This window comes from Pelophylax lessonae (assembly GCF_965119305.1).
Source record: "Pelophylax lessonae genome assembly, chromosome: 8".
Taxonomy (NCBI): Eukaryota; Metazoa; Chordata; class Amphibia; order Anura; family Ranidae; genus Pelophylax; species Pelophylax lessonae.
The window spans coordinates 167,047,115-167,067,268 of NC_138775.1; the positions used below are offsets into that span (position 1 = coordinate 167,047,115).

The 20,154-nt window shown below is 47.3% G+C and overlaps 1 protein-coding gene across 1 annotated transcript in view; it reads right to left on the reverse strand.

Annotated features, from left to right (window-relative positions):
- NEK7 (NIMA related kinase 7) overlaps positions 1-20,154 on the reverse strand; it is a 243,809-nt gene that overhangs the window by 222,886 nt on the left and 769 nt on the right. The window lies entirely within an intron of this gene.

Consider the following 20,154-nt stretch of genomic DNA (forward strand, 5'->3'; position numbering starts at 1 on the left):
GCACAAGCATTAGTGTGCAGACTGCCATATGTTGTTGCCACTTGCCATGCTCATTACATTAGAGTGCCCTATAAAGTGTCCCTTAAAAAAAAAAAAAAAAAAAAAATGTGCCCAACAGAGTGCTCCCTTGACATAAAATGTGGCCATCAGCGTGCCCCTTATTTTATGCTAAGGGACATGCTGATGAGCATATTTTATTTTAAGGGGCACGCTAATGGGCATATTTTATGTTAAGAGCAACGCTGATTTAAATGTTTTGTTTTGCCCATCAGAGTGCCCCCTAACATAAAATGTGCCCATCAGCGTGCCCCCTAAAAATTGGCAAAATAAATGGAAAAAATGCGAAACACCGCGTTCGGTATTCGGCCTTCGGCCAAGCATTTCATTATTATTCGGCTTCGGCCAAGAATTTCATTTCGGTGCATCCCTATTAATTACCAATTGATGATGTATCCTTTCTTCTTGAACTTTAGGTTTTTGTTCCAAGTCCTAAATCTCTCATTAATCCTTTTGTTGCCTCTGTCCTTTTTCCTTTGTGCCCCTTTAGATATTAAAATACCCCCTATGTATGCTTTGTGTGATTCCCATAAGATGTTTTCTGTGATTTCCTCGGTTTCGTTCAGTTGAAAAAAATAACTCCAATTCTTTTTCTATTTCTGCCGCCCAGATTTTGTCTTTTATCAACTCTTCATTAATTCTCCATGTATTCTTATTAATTTGTCTCCCTGCGATATTTAACCTCACTACTACCGGTGCGTGATCCGACCAGGTTTTGACCCCAACCTTTGCCTCTCCTACTGTCTCTACCAGTCTATGTTCTATCATTAAATAGTCGATTCTGGAATATGTCCCATGTACCTGGGAGTAGAACGTATAGTCTCGTTCTTTAGGATTTAGCACCCTCCATATATCCAATAGTTGACATTGGTACAATATTTTCTTTATCATCTTGAGATGTGACGCTCTACTTCCAGGCCTATGTGAAGTACTATCTATATCTGGTTCAAGGCAAAAGTTGAGGTCCCCTGCCATTATTACACTTCCCTTTTTGAACTCCATTAACTTCCCAAGTAGATTTCCTAAATATTTTGCGGGATCTTTATTGGGGCAATACACATTTGCCAATGTAACCTCTCAGTCTGCTAGTTTCCCTTTCAAAAAGAGGAACCTCCCTTCTGGGTCCGTCAACCTCTCCTCGAGAGAGAATCTCACCCCTTTGGCCACACCTATAGCTACCCCTTTTGCTTTGTTTTGGAATCTGCATAAAACCAAGTGGGGTGGTCTCTAGAATATAATCTTACATTAGATGCATGTGTAATACGAGTCTCTTGCAAAAATACTAAATCTGTTTTCCAAAATTTCAGTTCTTTAAGTATTTTATGTCTTTTTCTGGTGAGTTCATCCCTTTCACGTTATATGTAACCATTTTTACATCCGTCATCTTAATATTTTTTTTGTCGTCTCTCCCCTAGGGTCTTCCCTTCTCTCCCTCCTCTTCTCCGTCCCATCTTATATGGTTCCGTAGACCTCGAACCAACTCCCATCGGAGGGAGCAGAGGGTTACCCCCGAGGACCGCGACAAAACTCCCTTTACAAATACTTTCAGGAGAGTTCCCCTTTACTTCCCTCCCCTACTCCCCCTCCCAAAAGAAAAAAGAAGAAAAAACCCAACTTTTGGAAACCTGACCCTTTTCCCTCCTGAGCCATACTATTCGATGCTATTCCCTCCCTCCTTGCACTGACTTTTCCCAGGGTCAAGCTCTGGCTTTGCTCGCCTGCCATCTCTTCCTCTCCCCTAATACAATTGGGGGGGGGGGTCAAGAGCATGGCTGATCCTTGGGCTCCCATTGAGTCTAATCACTTATTTCTATCATCCCTCTTCTCTTTAACCTCCATTCCCTCCCTCTCCTGGTCCCCCCCCCTTCCCCCACCCCAGAGTCCAATTCCTTTTTCCAACCCCCTTTAAAGTCTGTTCTTTTCTAATTATTTTTGTCTTCTTATTTAACATAAAGGAAACAGTCTAGAGACAGGAGAAGACGACCTCTAAGGGCTGTCCATCCAGGTATCTCCATCTCCGGTATTTTTAGGGTTTCACAAAAAACCTCCAGTTCCTCAGGGAATGTCAACTTGACTGTCTTCCCTTCTTTTCTTACCCCCAAGCATGCTGTGTCTCCCCAAAAATACTGCAAGTCATGTTGTTTAAATACCTCCGTTAGTGGTTTTAAAGCCCGTTTTCTAACTAGAGTGTCCTGGGCAAGATCTGGGAACACCTGTATGTCCATTCCTTCATACTTTGGAGGAGGTCTGGTTTTTAGTTTCTCCCAAATCTGTGCTTTTATTTGAAACCTGGAAAATCTGACAATAACATCTCTTTTGGTAAATTCTGTGGTTTTCTTATTCTATGGACTCTTTCCAACTCTATTTTTTCTGTCTCTGCCCTTCCCATGAGAGGGTTGAATAATTTTTCAATCATTTTTCCTAGATCTTCCTTTTCAGACTCAGGTAATCCTCTTTTTCTCAGATTTTTTCGTCTATTCCCGTTTTCTTGGTCTTCCATCCTATAGGACATATTCCTCAGTTGGGTCTCTCAGCTCTAGTTGGGTCTCTCATCTGTTCTTTCAATGATTTAATATCTTCATCATATTTGTCAATTTTCTTTTCTTTTTCTTCCACTCTAACCAAAATCTAGCCCATATCTCCATGTAACGTTTCCATCTCCCTTTTGATAGAGCGCTCTAAATTTGCAAACATCTCTGCTATTTCACATTTTGTTGGGAGTTGGTCTTTTGATCTTAAATCCCTTTTTCTTCCTGATTCTCCTCCCTCCTCCTACTGAGCGCCATCTCTGGAGAGATTAGGGCTAATTTCTTCAGCGGCATTTACATCTTTCAAATTACGGGTTTTTTCACTGTGTCCTGGTTTGATTTCCCAACTTGCTGCTTTTCCATACTGATGGCTTCTCCTGTCCCATCTGTTGTCATATTTTTAATGCTCGCAGGACTTGCACTGACCTTTCCTGTTTCCCCCCCTCCTTTATTCTGTTTATTTTTCTTTTTTTTTTTTCTTATTCAAACCTTTCTCTCCGGTCTCTCCCCGTTTCCTTCAGATATGATCTTTATGACTGTTTTGGGACAGATCCTTGGAAGGGCTTCCCAGCTGTAATAAAATGTATTTGTACTCCAGTTTTTATACAAGTCTAGGTAATTGACACAGTCCGTTTTGTCATCCAATTTAAACCCTTGGTCTTTTGCGAAAAAGTGTGCATCAAACCATCATTTTAAAGTATTGTCCAAGTCCTTTTTACTTCTGCCACTATTAAATTAATGGTACAATCCTTTTTCTTTTGCAAAATACACAGCTTTTCTCTGTTTTTTTTCGCTCCTTGCAATTCAATCTTATAGTCTTGAGATGGTAATTAGATATCATAAGGGGGGGGTTATCCCCCTCACCTCCTTCGCTGCTGTAGCCTTGGTGGAGTCTGTTCCCGTACCTCTGTTTTACGGCTCCCACTTCTTTCCTTCCTTCAGGCTATGCCGTCTCCTACCGCCTTGGGATGAGCTCCAGCTGGCCGATCAACCGACCGGTCCGGCTCCACAACTGTCCGCCAACACCGGGCCCACGTGACCTCCCGGCAGGCGCTTCCTCCTCCTCTCCGTCACTCCCAACTAGGAGGATGCGGCCGCTCGTCCCGCTCAGCGCGGCGAATCAGTGCAAGTCAAGGCAGTTCCGTACTACAGATCCGAAGTGTCCGTGTTCAGTTCCGTTCACCGTACAGCTACGAATCAGCAAGAGGTGAGGTGAGGGTGGGGAGTACAGGGAGACCAGGTTAGGCTCCCCTAATCGTCATTGAGGGCATTCCGAACATCCTTTCACTCAAACGGGAGTTCAAGTAATTCAAATTCACTATCGCTGTTTTCTAGCTTTTGACCTAAACGCTTTGACGCCATGGACATTCTCAAGTTTCCAGGCAGAAAGAACAGTAAAAGTAAAGGACAGTACTGGACAAAGCACTAGGGACAAAACTGAGGTGAAATGGTTTCACACAGTAATGTAATCCTAACAGATTACAATGTTTTACAATGTGTATGTCATGTTTGGTTTATTTTTTTGAATTTCCCGCCTGGTTCTGACCCCCTGCCTCGTAGCACTCGCAGGGGAGGGAACCTGGAAGACAGATGCCAGCATCGACCAGAGGACACAGCGGGAGGACATCAGGGGATCGCAGGGACAAAGTAAGTTTCACTACAGGGTAATCCCGAGTGTGGCTCGGGGTTACCGCTTTTGGTACTAAAAATTAACCCAAAGCAGGATTACCGCCAGGGAGGTAATGTTGCTGTAGGCCTCTTGGCAGCCTCCCTGACCAGTTTTCTTCATCTTTTTAACAATTTTAAAAGGGACGTCCAGTTCTTGGTAATGTCAATGTTATGCCATATTTTCTCCACTTGATGACTTCACTGTTCCATGGTACACAGTGCATCCAGAAAGTATTCACAGCGCTTCACTTTTTCCACATTGTTTTGTTACAGCCTTATTCCAAAATGGATTAAATTTATTACAGTATTTTCAACAAAATTCTACAAATAATACCCTAGAATAACAAAGTGAAAGAAGTTTGTTTGAAATCTTTGCAAATGTATTAAAAACATATAAAAAGAAATCCCATGTACATAAGTAGTCACAGCCTTTGCTCAACACTTTGTTGAAGCCCCTTTGGCACCAATTACAGCCTCAAGTCTTTTACAGTATGATGCTAGTACAGTATGATTCAGTACAAGCTTGGCATACCTATTTTTGGGCAATTTCTCCCTTTCTCCTCAAGCCCCATCAGGTTGAATTGGGAGCGTGGGTGCGCAGCCAGTTTCAAGTCTGGGCTCTGGCTTGGCCACTCAGACATTCACAGAGTTGTTCCGTAGCCACACCTTTGTTATCTTGATTGTGTGCTTATGATCCTTGTCCTGTTGGAAGATGAACCTGTGCCCCAGCCTAAAGTCCAGAGTGCTCTGGAGCAGGTTTTCATCAAGGCCGTCTCTCTACATTGCTGCATTCATCTTTCCCTCGATCCTGACTAGTCTCTCAGTTCCTGCTGCTGAAAACCATCCCCACAGCATGATCCTGCCAGCACCATTTTTCACTGTAGGGATGGTGTTGGTCAGGTGATGAGCGGTGACTGTTTTCCTCCAGACATGACGCTTGCCATTTAAGCCAAAAAGAGTACAATCTTTGTTTCATCAGAACAGAGAATTTTGTTTCTCATGGTCAGAGTCCTTCAGGTGCCTTTTGGCGAACTCCGGATGGGTTGTCATGTGCCCTTTACTGAGTGGCTTTCATCTGGCCAATCTATCATATATGCCTGCTTGATGGAGTGCTGCAGAGATAGTTCTTCTGGAAGATTCTCTCCTCTCCACAGAGAAACGCTGGAGCTCTGTCAGAGTGACCTTTGGGTTCTTTACCTGCCTAAGGCCCTTCTCCCCCGATTGCTCAGTTTGGCCGGGCGGTCCGCTGTAGGAAGAGTCCTGGTGGTTCCAAACTTCTTCCATTTACGGGTGATGGAAGCCACCTTCCCAGGCACCAGTGTTTCACCTTATAATACAAGATGACCATGGGTGAACGCCCCTAACCCGGCAAAGCACTGAAACCATAAATGTGGGTAGAGAGTGCCCTTGTTCCCTATCAACATGGGCGCAAGGGCACTCGCTGCAATTCCTGGTTCAATGCAATTAATGCATGGGTCCCTTGTACAGCAAAGGGGCCATTCACAAAATGGCTTGTATTTTTCCTCAAAGAATACAAAGCATTCCGATTACACAAGGTAGTGATTCTGACGTCTCCACCTTGTAAAATCTGAGAACACATTGCATTGAGAACAATGCATGGTGTGTTGGGAATGGCACCCGTACTGAGTGATCTTGTGTTTATTATGCAGCTGGGCCGATGCTCCACCCAGGATACCATGGCAATCACTGGGGTAGTTGTGACTACAACAGTGATTGTCGATTTCCACAGATAAGGGATCTGCATACTTGCATTGGTCCAAGCTAGACTTAATGGTAATTTTTAGTGAGAAAGTGATGGTTGTTGGCTCACATTACCTACCACATTCCAGCCACATCCCTATATACTTGAAAATTGGATAAGTTAGGAGAACTTATATGGAGCTCTCCATGTGTCTGTCAGAGCATACTACAGCCCTAGAAAATCGAACATTTTAGCAGGGTTGCAGACCGGTACCCTTCCAGACGCTGATTGACCCGGACCGCCCCTAACTTATCCAATTTTTAATGGTAATTTTTAGAATTTGAAAAGCCTAGAACAATCCCTCAATAGCAAGTCATCCAGGTGCCCCACAATGTGGACAACCTAAGAGTGAAGGGCCACAACAGGGGCAAGGACTTCTGTGAAGTCCCAAAAAACAGTGGATAGGCACAAACTGAAATTGAGCTGCCCACCATGAAATGTAAAAAACACTTGTGTGGAGGAAACCTTGGAATATACAAATAGGAGTCTGATGTCCACCAACTCCACTAGACCCCCCCCCCTTGCAGGGAAGCAATAACTGACCTGGCTGATTCCATAAAGAGTATTAAAAAAAACAACCTCTTATGGGCTGCCACCCAAAAAAACTGATTAAATACTAACCAATACAACCATTAGCTACAATTGTTTGCGTGTTTCCACACCAGATAAAATGAGTGTTAATCTGCTAAAATTCAAGAGGTCAAAAATAACACTCAAAAAAAAAAAAAAAAAAAACAGTATATAAATGTCTTATTAAAACAGTGAGCAAGTCCCAACTGAAAAAAAGAGCAGTGTCTTCATGACTCCAAATGACAGTCAGTAAAATAGCTTCTGCATATAGGTTGTGATATCAAAACTCAGTGTATACACTTCTTTAGTCCAAAGTGCTCCACCTACAGTGCCAAGATGGGCGCACACCTTAGGTCATAGACCCATATATAAAATATGTCACATGCACCTTCCCCTCACCTCAGGAGTTCAGTAAGGGGCTCAGGGTATCCAATTCTCAAGGTATAGTGTATTAACTCCCAATAAATTGATTAAAAAAATAATTGCACTTACATATTCCAAATGCATTAAAAACATGCGTACAGCTGTGGCCAAAAGTTTTGAGGACGACAGAAAAATATTAAATTTTCACAAAGTCTGCTGCTTCAGTGTTTTTAGATCTTTTTGTCAGCTGTTACTATAGTATACTGAAGTAGAAATAAAAGCATTTCATGGGTGTCAAAGATTTTTATTGATAATTACATTAAGTTTATGCAAAGTCAGTATTTGCAGTGTTGACCCTTCTTTTTCAAGACCTCTACAATTTGCCCTGGCATGCTGTCAATCAACTTCTGGGCCACATCCTGACTGATGGCAGCCCATTCTTGCAATCAATGCTTGGAGTTTTGTCAGAATTTGCAGGGGTTTTGTTCACCTGCCTCTTGAGGACTGACCCTAAGTTCTCAATGGGAATAAGGTCCAGGGAGTTTCCTGGCCATGGACCCAAAATTTTTGTTTTATGTTCCCTAGTTATCACTTTTGCCTTATGGCAAAGTGCTCCATCATGCTGGAAAAGGCATTGTTCGTCACCAAACTTTTCTTGGTTGGTTGGGAGAAGTTACTCTCGGAGGATGTTTTTGTACCATTCTTTTTATTCATGGCTGTGTTTTTAGGCAAAATTGTGAATGAGCTCACTCCCTTGGCTAAGGATGCTTTACTGTTGGCATGACAAAGGACTGATGGTAGCGCTCACTTTTCTCCAGGCAAGGTTTTTTCTGGATGCCCCAATCGATCGGAAAGGGGATTTATCAGAGAAAATTACTTTACCCCAGTCCTCAGCAGTCCAATCCCTGTACCTTTTGCAGAATATCAGTCTTTTTTTTGCCGCCCTTCGACACCAAGCCATCCTCAAAAAGTCTTCGCATCACTGTGCATGCAGATGCACTAGGCATTCTTGCGCAAGCTCTGCACCGATGCCCCGATCCCCCAGCTAAATCAACTGTAGGAGACGGTCCTGGCACTTGCTGGACTTTCTTGGGTGCCCTAAAGCCTTCTTCACAAATGCAGTGGAAATTTTGTTTTTTTTTGTTTTTTTTTTAATAGGATTATGTTCAGCATCATCTTTGCAAAGCGGGGGAGCAAATTTGGAATTGCAATTCATCTTATCACTCTTTGTAACATTCTGGAGTATATGCAAATTGCCATCATAAAAACTGAGGCAGCAGACCGTAAAAAAAAAACGGAATTTTTGTAAAATCTTACCTGTAAAATTCCTTTCTCTGAGTCCTCCGACAGTCGCCGCCCCTCCATATTCATCACAATGGGGTTATGACCTTTGCTCCGTAGGAGTAGCTAGGCAACAGAATATGTTAGTACAAAGGCTTTTAACATATCCCACCCCCAGGGGGTGGTCCCCTCAGCTCATAACCCTCCACTTCCTGTATCCAACTCAGTTTCAGTGGAATAGCAGTAGAGTATATAACCAACAACCCCAAAAGAGGGGCGGGGGCGGCGACTGTCGGATGACTCCGAGAAAGGAATTTTACAGGTAAGATTTTACAAAAATTCAGTTTTCTCTTACGTCCTCCGACAGTCGCCGCCCCTCCATATTCATCACAATGGGGATGTCCCAAAGCAGTGCAAACATGAGGGGTGGGAAAAAAGCAGCCGCGCCTAAGGCAACGCCGTCTCCCATCAGAGAAAGGAACCTTACCAAAGGAAGGAAACCAGTCGGGCATGAGAAAAAAACACTTGCTCAACAGGAGCAAGAACCCAGGGAAAAACAAAGAATCCCAAACAGCCAAGGAGCCCGCAACAAGGACTCTAGGGAACTGCCGCACTAAGAACCTTGCGGCCACAGGAAGCATCCGCCGATGCCTGAACATCTACTTTGTAGAATTTCGTGAGTGTGCACGGTCGACCAAGTCGCCGCCTTACACACCTGGGATACAGAGGCCCCATGACGACAGGCCCAAGACGTACTCAGAGATCTGGTAGAGTGCGCCTTCACAGGCACAGGGGGAACCTTCCCCTTCAAAGCATAGGCTTGTTCAATGGTCTGTCTGATCCATTTGGCGATGGGAGAAGCCGACGCCGCCATGCCCATCCGAGGACCCTCCGGAAGAACAAACAAGGAATCCGATTTGCGAAAGGATTCAGTCGATTTCAGGTAAACCCTGATCGCCCGGACAACATCCAAGGCGTGCAGGTGCACCTCTTTCGGATGTTTTGGCTCCGCGCAAAGCGATGGCAAGACAATGTCCTCATTGAGGTGAAAGTCCGAAACCCTCTTCGGAAGAAAAGAAGGATTAGGTCGCAAGACCACCTTGTCCAAGTGCACGATCAGATACGGAGACTTGCAGGACAAGGCTGCCAGCTCCTACACTCTACGAGCCGAGGTAATAGCCACCAAAAAGGCGACCTTCTTGGACAACAAAGACAGCGAGATTTCCCTGATCCTTTCAAAAGGATCACGCTGCAACACGGACAGAACTAGATTCAAGTCCCAAGGGGGTAGAGGGTCCCTCCTAGGAGGGATCAGATGTCGTACCCCCTGCACAAAAGTGCTAACCAAAGAGTTAGATGCCACAGGACGTTGGAAGAGAACGGCCAACGCAGACACCTGACCCTTGATCGTAGCCAGCGCCAAACGCTGGTCAACACCCGTTTGGAGGAAGGACAACACCCTAGACACCGAGTAAGTGCGAGGTGAGAACCCCCTGGACTCGCACCAGGCAAAATACGCCTTCCAAGTACGGTAATAGACCTTCCCCGAGGAAGACTTCCTCGCATTGATCAAAGTGTGAATGACCTCAGGGGAAAGACCCCTGCACTTCAGGACCTCGGTTTCAACAGCCAGGCCGTCAAAGCCAGCGACTGTAAAGCAGGTTGGAAGATCGGCCCCTGCGACAGGAGGTCTTCTCGAAGAGGCAGACGCCACGGGGCGTCGATCCCCAGATTTACGAGGTCTGCGTACCAGGACCGACGAGGCCAGTCCGGTGCCACCAGAATCACCGTGGTTGGTTCCAAGTGCAACCTGCGAAGGAACCTGGACAGCAATTGAATCGGTGGAAACGCATACATCAGTTGGTACTGATGCCACGGGGCAACCAACGCGTCCGACGCAGTTGCCCGAGGATCGCGCGTCCTTGCCACGAACCGTGGTACCTTGTTGTTCAGACGAGACGCGAACAGGTCCACCTCCGGGAGACCCCACTTCGCGCACAACATCTGGAAAACATCCGGATGGAGGGACCATTCCCCCTGGTCCAGGGACTGACAGCTCAGATAATCCGCCTGCCAATTCTCCACCCCTGGAATGTGAACTGCCGATATCGCCGGGACGTGCGTCTCGGCCCAAGACAGAATGTCGGCCACTTCTCGAGCCGTCCTGGCACTCCTGGTGCCCCCTTGGTGATTGATGTAAGCAACCGCCGTGGCATTGTCCGTCTGCACTCGAACCGGACAGCCCTGTAGTCTGTCGTCCAACGTCGAAGGCAGAGACGTATCACTCGCAGTTCCAGAATGTTGATCGGAAGGGAGGACTCTTCCTCCGACCAAGTACCCTGGGCAGACAGAACGCCCAGAACACCACCCCAGCCCAACAGGCTGGCGTCCGTGGTGATCACCGTCCACGAGAAGGGACGAAAAGATTTGCCCCCCGACACAGACGGGGACTGAAGCCACCACAGAAGATCCCTTCTGGTCCGATGGCTCAACGATATCCGAAGATCCAGAGATTGCGGTCGCCCGTCCCACCTGGACAGAATCTCCGCCTGGAGACCCCGCGTGTGAAACTGGGCGAAGGGAATCGCCTCGAAGGCCGAGACCATCAATCCCAGACACCGCATGCACGTCCGAATGGACGAGGACGGATCGTCCCTGAGGGACCTGACTTCCTCCTGAAGAGTCCTGAGTTTGTCGTCCGGAAGGAAGACCTTCGTCTGGACAGAGTCCAGAATCATTCCCAGGTAAGGGAGACGAACCGATGGGTACAGCGTTGACTTTGGAAAATTGATCGTCCACCCAAACTCCTGCAGAGTCTGCAACGTAACGGACAGATCCTTCTCCAGACCCTGGCTGGTCGCAGACCGAACCAGAATGTCGTCCAGATACCCCAGGACCGAGATGCCCTGGGCTCTCAACAAAGCCAGAACCGGGACCAACACTTTGGTGAACACCCGTGGAGCCGAGGCGAGACCAAAAAGGTAACGCCACAAATTGGTAATGATCCTCCGCTATGGCGAATCGAAGGTACCGCTGGTGACCCTCGAAAATCGGGATGTGAAGATACGCATCCTTCAAGTCGATGGAAGCCATGAACTCCCCCGGAATCAGGGCAGCCACCACCGACCGCAGGGATTCCATGCGGAACTTGCGCACCCGCACGAAGCGGTTCAGCGCCTTCAAGTCCAGAATCGGACGCACCTTGCCCTCCTTCCTGGGTACGGTGAACAGATTGGAATAGAACCCCCGAAATCTGTCCCGATGAGGCACCGGGACCACCACTCCCTGAGCCCTCAGGTCCTGCACCGCTAGATGCAGATCCCGCAAACGCTCCGGGGACAGTAGAAGATTTGAGGGAAAAAATCTGCTCTCCGGCCGAGAGAGAAACTCGATCATGTAACCAGATCGAACGATTTCCTGAACCCACCTGTCCCGAACACGGGACAGCCATGGCCGAAGGAAACCGAGCAAGCGTCCCCCCACCCCTGAGCCGGGTGAGGGCGCCCCTTCAGGCCGCACTGTTGTGGGCCGCGGAACCGGACTTGCCGGACTTTTGCTTACCAGCCCACGGCTTCTTGTGGGAGCCTTGACCCTTAGACGGCTTGCCCCTATAGTGTGACCGAAAGGCACGAAAGGACCCCTGAGGGGGTCGAAAGGAAGCATTCCTCTTACCAGGAGCCGTCTTAGCCTTGTGGGATTGGGGCAGGAGCGTGCTCTTACCACCCGTGACCCCCTTAATTAAGGTATCTAGGGATTCACCAAAAAGGCGAGAACCATCATAAAGGCAAGTTAGCCAAGGTCTTACGTGAAGATTTATCCACCGACCAACACTTCAACCAAACCAGACGGCGGGACAACACCGCCACACTATGAACACGTGCAGCCAACGGAACCATATCCAGGTCCGCATCACACAAATACATGACACCCTGGTGGATTTGATCCACCATATCCAAAGTCGCCTGGGGGGCAGAATCAGCCACCAGGACGCGTCTAAGCACCTGCGTCCAGCTAGCGACAGCCTGGGCCGCCATAAGTGAAGCAAATAAGGCTTTCAACATGGAACCCATAATAGAGTAGGTATGACGGGCAAGGGACTCCATCCGCTTGTCCGTGGCATCCCGGAACACCGGAGTGTCCTCAGCAGGAATCGCAGTGGACTTATTCAAAACCGCTATCGCATGATCCACCGGAGGCGGGATACACCAATGCTCATCAGTAGCGGGCGTAAAAGGATAGCGTAGCTTAAACCTACTCGGTACAGCAAAAGGCTTGCGTATATTACGCCATTGTTCTTTTACAGCGCATTGAAAATCATCAGTGCAAGGAAACACCTGCGAAGCTTTGCGCCTTTTCTGCGTCCCATAAGTCGCCAAGGCAGCAGGAGGACATTGTTCATCCTGTAAACGCAGTGTTTGCTTGATAGAAGCAACCAGATCATCCATGAGTGCAAGCTCTTCAGACGAGCCAGGGGGAGAATTATCAACCCCTTCAACCTCAGCCTCCATTTCTGACCCTATAAGGTCCAGGGAGGAACGGGACCCCGACAAGGAGACCCCAGCCACAGCAGCCCCATCACCATCACCCTCTGAATCAGAGGAAATTGAAACTCTGGGCCTTTTTGAGGATTGAGCAGCCATCAGCATTTGCACCTGAGTCGCAAGGCTAGCCACAATCGCAGCCAAATCCCCCCCTGGGGGGGAAGCAGCAGTCCCCTGGCTTCCCACCAATGTGGCAGGAAATTTGCTTTCCTGAGAATCCATGCCCCAAATTGAGTACAAGTAAATGGGTGACCGGCCCTTTAAATAAGGCGCTGCGAACGTAGCCCACCGCCACACAAGTACACTCACACCAGGGACCCCCACAGGGAGAAGGTATACTCAGGCAAGGATACAGGGAATAGAGGGAAAAAACCTGGAGAGACCGCTGCTGCTGCTGCCTAGATCGGTGCTCCTGGATGAAAGGAAATGCTGATATGCAGGGCGCTCTATGAAAGCCTATGGAGGCTACAAGAAAATGGCCGCCATGCATGTGTACCATGCGGCCGGAGCAAGCACAGCCAAAATGGCGCCGTTTGGCGCCGAAACCGCCGCTCCCTCAACTCATGAAGGTGAGCTGAAAATACACCATAAGTCATGAATAACATGGTGGACCGCCGCAGCGGCGCTGTAATGTGCCCCAAGCATGATAGCTTCAAGCCCCACAGCACACAGCCGTTCACACAGTCAGACTGACACAGAGTGCAGCACAGCCCCCCCTCCTTGCAGCCCACAGCATGCAGTGAGAGAGATAGGGAAACATCAATAGTGTGAACACAGGGCAAGGTAACACAGTCCCAGACTGACACCCCCCAGACAGACAGGTCCCCACATAGATACACTTACCTCTTACATGGCGTGGGGGACCCGCACAGGCGAACAAGCCGCTGTACATGAGACAGGGAGAGTCGCATCCAGGACGCAGCAGAAGGTGGGTTGAGAAACCGCACAGCGTCCAGTGAGGTAGCCACCTCACCCTAGCATCCCTGCACGGAACAGGGATGGGTCGTTCAGAAAACTCAGGAGCGGTACCTGACTGAACGCTCGATGGCGGGCTGAGAAGCCACTGACCCACAACCTGCGACCAGGGGAGTCAGCCCGAGACGCAGCCCGCAGTATCCTCTTCATCAGAAGATCTAACTAATGCTGGTAAAAAATAACAGCTAAATAAAGAAAGAGAAAAAACTCAAATAAAATCAAAAAAGAGAGAAGGCTGAGACAAAGTGTCCCAGCATAGAAACATCCAGCTACTCCTGACAAGCTAGACATTGAAACTGAGTTGGATACAGGAAGTGGAGGGTTATGAGCTGAGGGGACCACCCCCTGGGGGTGGGATATGTTAAAAGCCTTTGTACTAACATTCTGTTGCCTAGCTACTCCTACGGAGCAAAGGTCATAACCCCATTGTGATGAATATGGAGGGGCGGCGACTGTCGGAGGACGTAAGAGAAATTGGGATTTTTGTACTGGTAAATCCGTGTCGGAGTTCATTGACAGACATCTCTCCAATATTAAGAACCAAAGGGTTATATTATCCCCTACAGGAACACTAGGCAGAAAATACACTTGGCTACGCCTATGGGCAGTCGTAGGTGGTATACATCCCCCTCTCTGCTATAGGCCTTCAGTTTAGTAACAAGCAGTGTCAGAAGTATTAAAACTCCATAAAGGGGTGGGTGCTGCATCAGAGAAATGGGTTTTACGGTAAGTACAAAAATCCAATTTTCTTTCGTTCATTGACACAGCTCTCCATTTTTTCAGAACCACAGGGACATCCCTAAGCATAGCTAAACATGAGGGGTGGGGAAAAAAAAAAAAACCAAGGCTTAACACAATAGCCAACCAGGTAAATAGGAGCTCAACAAAAAAAACAACTGGAGCCCAACCTGAACAATACACCCCCATAGAGGGAACAGACCCTCTAAACTGCAGCCTGCTAAACTTTGCGGCCAAAGAAAGCATCTGCAGATGCCAGCACATCCACTTTGTAGAATTTAGTGAAAGTTTGCACCAACGACAAAGACCTCGCCTTGCAAATCTGCGCCACTGAAGCCTGACAGAAGGCCCAAGAAGCACTAAGTGGCCGAGTAGTGCGCCATTACAGGGAAAGGAGGAACCTGACCTCTGATAGAATAGGCCTGAGTCACGGTCTGTTGATCCATCTGGAAATGGTCAAAGTAGTAGTAGTAGTAGTAGTAAACTGACCTTTTCTTGGCCTGTCCGTGATCACAAACAGTGAGTCTGACCTCCGAAACGACTCTGCGGCTGCCAAATAAACCCGAATCGCCCAAACCACATCCAAGGCATGCAAAGCAAATTACTTAGGGATACTTGGGCCTGGGATACAGGGAAGGCAACACAATGTCTTCATTTAAATGGAGATCAGGGACTACCTTAGGAAGAAACGACGGTCATGGGCGAAGAAACACCTTATCTTTGTGGACCACCAGATAGGGGGCAGGACAAGATAATGTCACCAGCTCCCAACACCCTGCGAACAGAGGTGATAGCCACCAAAAAGGCCACCTTCTGGGACTGCGTAAGTAGGAGAATCTCTCGAATATTTTCAAAGCGAGGCTTCTGGAGAACTGAAAGCACCAAGTTCAGATCCCACGGCCGTAATAGTCCAATATTGAACCCCTTGAATAAAAAAAGTACACACCAGGGAGTGCATGACCAGGGGTCACAAAGAAGTCCGCCAAGGCCGACGATGTTGATCTTGATGTTACTCAAGGCCAATTTCTGCTTAACACCTCGTTGAAGGAAGGTCAAAATATGAGCTACCGAAAAAGGAACGGGGGTGAACTCCAATCGACTCACACCACGAAATGTAGGTTTTCCACGTACGATGTTAGATCTTCCCAGGAGGTAGACCTCCTAGCTTTGAGCAGTGTCGGAATCACAGACCCAGGCAAACCTCTATCCTTCAGCACCTGGCTTTCAGCAGCCAGGCCGTTAAAGTCAGCGACTGTAAAGCCGGATGGAAGATCAGCACTTGGGACAGTAGATCCTCCCTGAGAGGCAATCTACAAGGGATATCGGCGACCAGTCCCACCAGGTTGGCTATCAAGCCCAGCAAGGACAGTACGGGGCCACTAGAATGGGCAGAATCACTTCAGCCTTGATCCTACGCAAACGCAGCGACAGAAGTTTGAGAGAAGGAAAGGAGTAGATCAAACTATACTGGCCCCACAGGGGCACCAGAATGCCTGTGGCATCCGCCAGAGGATGCCGTGACTTTGCCACAAACCTTGATACCTTTACTATTGAGCCACTGAGAGGAGTCGGTGAGAGGAAAGCGGTCTTTGTAAACACAGAAGGCTTCTATGTTGGACACGTGAACCACAGGAATAGCCCACTTCTTTTCAAACTCTTTTGCCAATGATAAAGCACAGCAAAGATTTTGTGCAAAGTGATAACCCTTTCTGGAGTGATCAAATCATCACATTTTATCAGTTCATGAGCAGGGAATCTTTAAGCAGATTTTGCAGGTCTCTGCTCCCAAAGAAAAGATTTTGAAGAGTCAGGCTGCAAGATTTTTAACATTCACATGTATGTTGTGTAAATCTCCCTCTTCAATGTGGCAGAGTCTGGGGAACTACAGCTTCCTCCAATTCTGCATTAATATCCTCTTCATTCATTCCCTTCTGTTTCTGCATCTTCCAGGACCATCAGGAACCGACTAAGAAACTAGAAAAGAGTTGTGGCGTTTGAGCCCTGGATGAAGTTGGCTGTAGTAAGCCCTTAATCTGTCCATTTAAATGCAAGACAGATTCAGAAAATTCTGCTTTAGTCAAATAGGCTACTTGTGTTCCTAAAATAAGAGCTAGAACCTGACACAGAGACCTGTGTATATTAAAAGAGAAGAGTTCCTTTCTTTCACACACACTAGCACAAAATTGAGGACTCCTGAATTGAGGTAGGGTTAAAGGGGAGGCTCCCTTAAAAGCTTGATGAAGGTACACGCCTATATCTGACAGTGTATGAATATTTCTGCCTGGGTCTTGTACTGTACAATAAGATACTTTTCTTTAGTTCTGGATACAGTGCAGAGGGATCAGGCGAGCATGCGCAGTGTTTCTGACTCCTACCACCATGACCACTTCAAATCACTGAAGTGGTCATGGTGGTTAGAGTCTGCCTTTATTATCTCTCAGAAGAAGTAAACCTGTGTATACTGATTCCATTTCATCTGATCATCCTCTAGTTGTGTTAAATTAGTGCAGGGTGCGCGGCAGCGCGGGAAGGGCGCGCGGCACATTTTATTACTTGTATACCTTAACTATGGTATATATTTTATATGCGGCCCAAGAAAATTTCTCTACACTCAATGTGGCCCAGAGAAGCCAAAAGGTTGGACACCCATGACCTAAACTGAATAAGTATTTGCCTCTTGCAGGTCCTCTATAATAGACCTGGAGTGTAAGAGGAAGTAATGGCACAAGGCAATGAGTTTGTGTTCTGAAACAAAGCATATTTGAGAGAGCAGAAAGACAGTGAGCTGAGGTCATCAGTGGTCTTCCTACAGCCAAGTCACAGTTTGGGAGGTCCATAAAAAATTGGACTTAGAGAAGTGGGCTAAATAATTCTGGTTGTCAGGCTAAGGATATTTAATGGAAGAAAGTAAATACTGCAGGTGGCAGCTCTCGGTTGAAGGTGAGCATTACTGCAAGACCTGCTTAGGCTTTCTTTTAACTACTTGCCGACCGGGCCATAGCCGAAAGACGGCTACAGCGCGTTCAGCTAGTTCTGGGAGGGCGTACATGGACGTCCTCCAGAACTCGCTGTTTCTGCGCGCCCCCTGGGGCGCGCACACGGAAGGATCCTTGCTCCCCTGGTTCATAGAACCCGGCACATCTCGGATCACGGTAAAGGGCCAATGACAGCGTGGCCCTTTACCACGTGATCGCTCCGTCCAATGATGGAGTGATCACAATTTTACAATGTCAACAAAGCAGGGTCAGACAGGGGTTGAGCTCTCTCCTCACACCAATACAGCGTGTGTGGAGGGGAGAGAGATCGTGTGACTCACAGTAAGCTTTATATACATTTCAGAGCCCAGCAGTGCCACATCTGTGCCATCAGTGCCACTACAGTATTAGATGAGTGCCCATCTGTGCCACCAGTGCCACTACAGTGCTCATCTGTGCCACCAGTGGCACATCTGTGCCACTACAGTGCCACATTAGTGTCAAATCTGTGCCACCAGTGCCACAACAGTCTCACATTAGTGCCACAACAGTCTCACATCAGTGCCACAACAGTCTCACATCAGTGCCACATCTGTGCCGTCAGTGTCCCATCAGTCTCGCATCAGTACCACTACAGTGCACATCAGTGCTCCTCTGTGCCCTACAGTGTCACCTGTGCCACTACAGTGCTAATTGGTGCCAATACACTCATCAGTGCCACCCTATAAGTAGATCCTCATCAGCGCCCGTCAGTTCCGCCTTATCCGTGCCCACGAGTACAAGATTATCAGTGCAGCGCATTAGTGCACATAAGTGCATCCTCATCAGCGCACCCTCATCGGCACCCATCAGTTCAGCCACATCTGTCCAAGTTCCATCTCAGCAGTTTGTCACCAGTCATCAGTATGGCCAAAACATTTTTTTCCCCTGAGGAGGCATACCATCTTCTTAGTTTGACCAGCGAGAGCAGCGGGGAGCTCTCGGAGTCTGAGCCTGATACGGATTCGAAATTTGAACCACTTGTAAGCAGTGGGTCTGCTACAGAATCGGAGGATGAAGAAAGTGTGCCCATGAAACAAAGGCGTTCTGGCGAGGAGCAGACTACCACAAATAGAGCAGTGGCATCAACCAGCAGCTCAGTGGCATCCACTAGTAGCATAGTGGCATCCACAAGAAATGGAGTACCTCTGCAAGAAATGCCAAGCACTAGTGGGGTGTCATCTCAGCCCCAAAGGGTTAGCACCCATGCCAACCTTCCATATGCCCTTCAAAACCCTCTGTGGCACCCCCCTAATTCAGTAGCAGCAAACATTTTTACCGCCCAGCCAGGTGTCTAGGTGAACACATAATTTTGCTCCTATTGATTTTCTTTTTTTAATTTACTTTTACCCAAGACCTTCTATCTTCCATCGTGGCCCAGTGCAACCCTTTATGCACAACAGTTCATCTCAAGCAACCCAGCTTCAAGTTACGCCCGTCCCTATGGGTGGAGAGAAGTAACAGTGGAGGAATTTAAAAATATTTTTAGGACTCACTTTCAATATGGGGCTCACAAAAAAAAAAAAAAAAAAAAAACAAATTATACTCCTACTGGTCAACCAAGCCTAGTCACCGCATGCCAATCTTCTCATCCATTATGCCAAGATCAAGATACCTAATGATCATGCGGTTCCTAGATTCTAATGACAACACCCAGTGCCCTCCCCGAAATGACCCAGCATATGACAAATTTAAAATTCGTCCGCTTCTAAATTTTTTCTCAGAGAAATGTCCCCATTTCTTTACCCCCGACAAAAATATATCCGTGGATGAGTCACTCTTCCATTTCACAGGACGGCTGGGCTTCAAGCAGTTTATCCCCAGCAAAAGGGCCCGATATGGAGTTAAACTCTATAAATTATGTGACAGAGCCACAGGTTACATCTAATCCTTCCGGGTGTACGAATGGAAAGACACCCAGCTGCATCCCCCTGAATGCCCAGAGCACATTGGAGTAAGCGGAAAAGTTGTTTGGGAGCTTGTATATCTACTCCTTGAAAAGGGTTATTATCTATATGTGGATAACTACTATACAAGCTTGCCCCTTTTCCGCAATCTCCACAGGAAGAGGACTCCAGCATGTGGTACAGTGAGAGTCAATAGGAAGGGCTTCCCGCAAAAGCTTGTTAATCAAAAACTACGACGAGGGCAGATGGCAAGTTGGTGGATTGATGAGCTATTGGCTATAAGGTGGAGGGACAGAAGAAACGTCTACATGCTCTCAACTATTCATAATGACACCTATGTGGAAATCCCCAGAAAAAGAAACGGCCCAATCAAGAAACCAAAATGTGTCCACAACTATAATTTATTCATGGGAGGAGTCAACTTCAATGATCAATTTATTGAACCCTACCTTCCCACAAGAAAAACCCACCATTGGTATAAGTCTCCATTTATTTTTTCAGTTTAGCCATTTATAATAATTATATTATTTACCGCAAATCTACTGACATCCCCATATCCTATCTTCAATACCAAGAAGAAATTATCACCACACTTTTGTACCCTGAAGGCCCACCAGAAAGCATTCGCTCAGATTCAGTGAGCAGACTATGAGCGGCATTTACCTGAGCGACTCCTCCACAGTGAAACAGGCCAAAAACGTCAGAAGAAATGCAGAGTCTGCCCCAGAGGAGGAGTTAGAAGAGACACCA